The sequence below is a fragment of the Marmota monax genome, unplaced genomic scaffold (assembly GCF_021218885.2).
Source record: "Marmota monax isolate L192 unplaced genomic scaffold, Marmota_monax_Labrador192_F-V1.1 WCK01_AAM20220418_F8-fsc00047, whole genome shotgun sequence".
NCBI classification, from domain to species: domain Eukaryota; kingdom Metazoa; phylum Chordata; class Mammalia; order Rodentia; family Sciuridae; genus Marmota; species Marmota monax.
In genome coordinates this window covers 10175153-10180187 of record NW_026692072.1, presented here as the reverse complement: position 1 = coordinate 10180187, position 5035 = coordinate 10175153, and the positions used below count along the sequence as shown (strand labels likewise).

Sequence of the window (5035 nt, the reverse complement as noted above, 5' to 3'; positions counted from 1 at the left end):
GGGCACCCTCCGCTCGGCTTCCCCTCCATCTCCCCTTTCAGCTGTCACACGGGTCACATGGGTTTAGTCATGGGACTCACCTTGGCCAACTGCAGTGAGCCTATCCCTACGAGGTCCGCCCTGCAGTAGGGGGAGGCAGGACTTCTACCTGCGAATGGAGGCTCTGCCCTTGCCTGGGGGGACCCAATGTGGCCTGGACTCGGGGACTTCGGTGGAGAAGAGGGGACTGGGAATCGGAGCCGATGGGATTTGTTGATGGATGAGACGGGGACCAAGGTGGCTTCAGATTCCGACAACCCGGGGACGTCGGGTGGGGGCTGGGAAGCGGCTGGGGAGAGAAGTGGAGAGCAAGGTTTTGCAGCCAGCTGTGGCGGACACATCTGGCGTTTGCCCTGGCGTCCCCCGAGGGCTCCCCTTGTCCTGGGCTGGAGGAAGCGGGCCCTAATGAGAGGCAGCTGCGGCCGGGCGGCCGGCGCCCATTTGTTCTGCTTTCAGCATCAAAGGCCTGAGAAGTGGTTGTCCAGCCCTGAAGGCCACGGCCATCCATCTTGGAGGCTGCACTGCCAAGAAGCCGGTCCCCACGGCCAGTGCCTGCTCTCAGCGAGGAGCCCCCACCTCCCCGGCATGATTTCCTGCTGCAGCCTCAGAGCCTCGCCGTGCACCAGACCCTCGCGCCCCGCCCCCCCATCCATCCCGCCGAGGGGCTCCCACACCTGACCGAGGAGATGAAAGGGATGGGGGGCTCCTGGGGGCACGGCTGGCCATCCCCAGGGTGCCCCCCAAACACATCCAATTCTATTTCACAGCAAAGAAGGGGGACGGTTTAGCAGGATGATTGGAAGCATGAGTTCTGGCTAGAGCCCAGGTCAGCCTCCTCCCAGGTCATCCATAAAACAGGGGAAATCGCGCCCATCTCACAGGACGGTTGCTTATGAGATAAATGAGCTGTGAGGCTGGTGGGAGCTGGGGTCGGTTTTTCTGCAGCACTGAGGAGGGAGCCCAGAGCCCTGCACATGTAGGTGAGCACCTTACACTGAGCTGCCGCCCAGGCCCTTATCATTTTGAGATAGGGTCTCACTAAGTTGCCCAGGGTGGCCTTGAACACGCCTCAGCCCCCAGGTATGTGCCACTGTGCCCAACGTAACTATGCTCTTAGCACAGTGCTTGTCACGTGGTGTTTTTGATAAGTTATTATTAGTAGTACTGTGATTATTGTTATGTGGGGATGATCGATTTTATCAAAATTTTATATTTAAAATGTTCACACTAACAAACTATCAAAATCCCAAACCGTCTACGATTGTTATGATACATTCTCAAAATGAGTCATAAGAATATTTGCTGCACGTCAAGCCACGTGCTAGTATAGAAAGATTGCCTAATGCACTCAGCTGTCAGGAAATTCTAATCTTAGCTCTTGATGTTTACCCACTGTGTGACTTTCTGTAAATGACTTTACCTCTCTGAGGTTCTAAATCAGGGACAGGATGAAAATGTGCTGGAGGATTCAAGATGACACAGTAGCCCCCTCCTAATCCACGATTTTACTATCAATGGTTTCATTTACCTATGGTCAAATACAGGCTGAAAATATTAAATGGAAAATTCCAGAAATAAACAATTCATAAGTCTGAAATTGATGCTGTCCTCAGTAGTATGATGAAATCTCATGCCGTCCCCTTCTGTTCCACCCAAGACATACATCAGACCTTTGTTCAGTGTATCCATGCTGTGTATACTACCCTCCCGTTAGTCACTTAGCAGCCATCTCCGTTAGTAGATTAACTGTCATGGTGTTGCTGTGCTGTGTTCAAGTAATCCTTACTTCACTTCAAAAATGGTCTCAAAACACAGGAGCAATTGTTAAAATTGCTCTCTTTTATTTTTAGTTATTATTGTTCATCTCTTACAACACTTAATGTATAGATTAACCTGCCTTGAGAATGTGCTCAGGCTGTCCTGTTGGAGAATGAGACTAGCACCCAGACCCAACTGCCCAGTGACCTTGGACAAGGCCATCCCAGACCAACTGAGACACTAGACACGGGTGTGAGCCCAGTCAAGGTCAGCAGGACGTCCACACAACCCACAACTGACTGAAGATGCACGAGCCAGTCCAGCCGAGGTCGGCCGAACCCAAACCAGATCGCAGAACCCCGCAGACAGTTGAACCAAATCTGTTCACTGCTTGTTCAAGGCCACACAGTCCCTGAGCTGTGTCGTGGCAACAGGAAGTGGAGGCAGATCTTAGTAGGCCACGTTACTGAGGCTTGCTAAGAAACACAGACCCTTCTAGATGGCTCGAAGGGGATCTGGGACCCAAAGACATTCCCAGTTTTCTTAATATCTATCAGATCATTTAACTGTGAACCCATAAATCCTCAAATCTGGAATAGGTAAGTTTTGTGGTTTTGTTTTGTTGGAGGTCAAGAAACTTGAGGGCTGTCGCTGGCTAGGGTAGAGCGGAAGAGAGGTCAGGTCGCCTCCTTTCTGTGTCTTCTAACCCACTTGTGGACTCCGTGGCCCAGGGTTATGGATTTGGCCCTTTTCCCAACGACCTTCTCGACCCATTATGCAAATCTGATTCTAGAGCATCTTAATGGGAGGCGTCAGCCAGGTCCCAGGGAACTGTCCATTGTTCAAATTAAAATCTCCTTTGCGGGTCCGCAACCCTCTTAGCTCCTGCCACCTCCAGGGGACAGAAGCCACACAGGTTGAGCGTGTGGCTTGGCATTGGACGCCCCAGACTTGAGTCCCTCTGCTCTGTCGCTGTGTGGCCCTAGGCCAACCTGAAACCTCTGTGAAGTTTTTACAGAGGTCCCTCCTGGGTCCAGTGGAATGAACTTGGCACCCGCCTCATGGGGGTCAGTGAGATAGAGCACAGGACGTGTCCACTCGTGGGACGCGCCAGCCACCTGTAGCTGCGGTGACTGATAGGTCCTTTCGTCCCAGGTACACGCTCAGCCTGTGTGCCCCAAACGGTCCCAACAGGGTCAGCCCTGGGACCTGAGGGCCCCAGGATTAGCGGAGTCTCGTTCTGGGCTTCATGTCACTGGTGTTCCTTGGGCTGGGTCCTCGGCGGGGGGCGGGGGTGGCTGAGGAGCCGTCACGTCCCTGTCAGTGAAGGCCAGGTTCTCTGCTGCTGTGGACACGGGACCCCAAAGCAGAGGGTTGGTGAGTGTGTCATTCAGCCGGCAGACAGGAGAGAGGGGACTGGGAGGTGGCGGGAGGTGTCGAAGGGCCAACGCCATCACTTCTCTCTGTCGCCTGACAGTCACGCGGTCACACGCAGGCACAGAGCGGCTGGGAGAGGCGGGCGGTGGCTGGGGGCTGTTTGTTGCAGCACGGGCTCTGTCCTCGGGAGGGGAGCGAGCACCTTGGATGGCCCTCTCAGCCTCAGTGGCCAGCACGCACTGGGCACTGCCCTGGGCCTGGCACCAGGTGACCATCAGCACCCAGCATCCACGCAGGCCCCCATGTGGCACCCTGTGAGGGAGGCGTCCTCTCTACCATCCCCATTGTCCAGCTGAAGAAGGAGGCCCTGAGAGGTGACCCCTACTGCAGCTCGGCCCTCAGAAGCAGCAGTGTCCCTGTACTCGCTGAGCCTGGCCTCCTCACTGGAGGTGGACCGTGGGCCACCCAGAGGTGTCGTGCCATGAGCCTTTGACAGCTCTCTGTCCTGGCCGAGACCAGGCCGCCCAGCCCCCCCGTGGGAAGGAACCTCGGGGGGCTCGATGCTCAGCCGGGTGAGCACTGTGGCCGGGCTGGGCTTGGCTCTGCCGTCAGGGGGTGTCCTTCCCTCAGAGATGCCCGCATCTTAACTCCCTGGGATCTGTGGTCACCTTACGTGGCCCCAGGGACTTTGAAGGTGCAATTGAGTTATGGCTTCTGGGACAGGAGACCAGCCCGTGTCATCTGAAGGGGCTCAGACTCCCAGGAGATTCTCCTTAGAAGATGACAGAGAGGAACCTTGAGAGGGGTGCAGGGGTTGGACGGTCACTCTGAAGATAGGGGAAGGGGTCTGTCCGTCCTTTACTCTGTCCCTTGGTCCCGGGCAGCCTTCTTCAGTGCCCTGGGTGGTGGGTGAACGCACTGTTCCCTCTCGGGGGGAGGTGACATGGGCTGAGGCCCTGGGGGAGGGAAGAAAACAGAAACTCACCCCTTGACCATGGGTCACTTCTAGACGAGAAAAATCTCTGCTGGTTCCAGGGTGGAAAGAGTCCATGGCCATCACTTCCCACCAAGTGGCCATTGGGCCAGCTGAGGGAAGAGGCCACAGCAGGGCCCGGCCGGGCCTCCTTCCTGGAGCTGGGAGTTGAGCAACGGCGTGACTCACTCGGCGGCAGGAGGTCCACCCGCCCCTGGCGGCTCGGTCCAAGTTCCAGTCCGGCTCTGCGGTGGCGGGGGACAGGCTGGCTGGCAACCCCGCTGAGCCGCTGTCTCTGCGTGGTTGTGGACTGTCCCTTCTGGCCACTGACAGGCAGTAGAAGGGTTCTGGGCTTCACGACTGACTTGGAAATCTATTCACGAGTTTCTTCCCTACTTTGTTCTCAATCTTCCAAATTCTCTCCTTCTGGTCCCCAGGACAACAGCCAAGCCATTCCCCAGTGTCCAGGAGTCTGTATGGACTCTAACCTTGGGCCACTTTTCCTCTGCGCCGAGTGGGTGACCAGCTTCCCGCCCACAGCTCTACCCACCCGGAGAATGACCCCTGGACACTGTTTTTCAAGACGAACCCGAGTGGGCAGTGGGCAGCCCCCGCCCACTGCCATCTGCTCACACGTGGCAAGCCAACCCATCCTGAGCTTCCCTCTGTCATTTGGTTATAAGGGACCCGATGCATGGACACAGGTGAAAGCCAAGGGACAGGTGACAGTATGAGGGTGGCAGATGATGTGGGACCTGGGTCATGCCCAGTGAATGCTCTGTAAATGTGACAGTGTCTGAATTCAGCCAGTGACGGGCAGCCCCGGCTGTGTGGAGAGTGGTGTCCCGTGGCCGGGTTCTATCTCCAGAGGCTGTTTGAAGGGTGTAT

The 5035-nt window shown here is 56.2% G+C and overlaps 1 long non-coding RNA gene across 1 annotated transcript; it reads right to left on the bottom strand.

Annotated features, from left to right (window-relative positions):
- Positions 1 to 1838: 1838 nt before the first annotated feature.
- On the bottom strand, positions 1839 to 4660 carry LOC124099690 (uncharacterized). Its single transcript, XR_006854047.2, has 2 exons — positions 4160 to 4660; positions 1839 to 3142 (listed from the first exon to the last, which is right to left on the bottom strand). It is a non-coding gene; the product is annotated as an uncharacterized LOC124099690 (long non-coding RNA).
- Between the last annotated feature and the right edge of the window lie 375 nt (positions 4661 to 5035).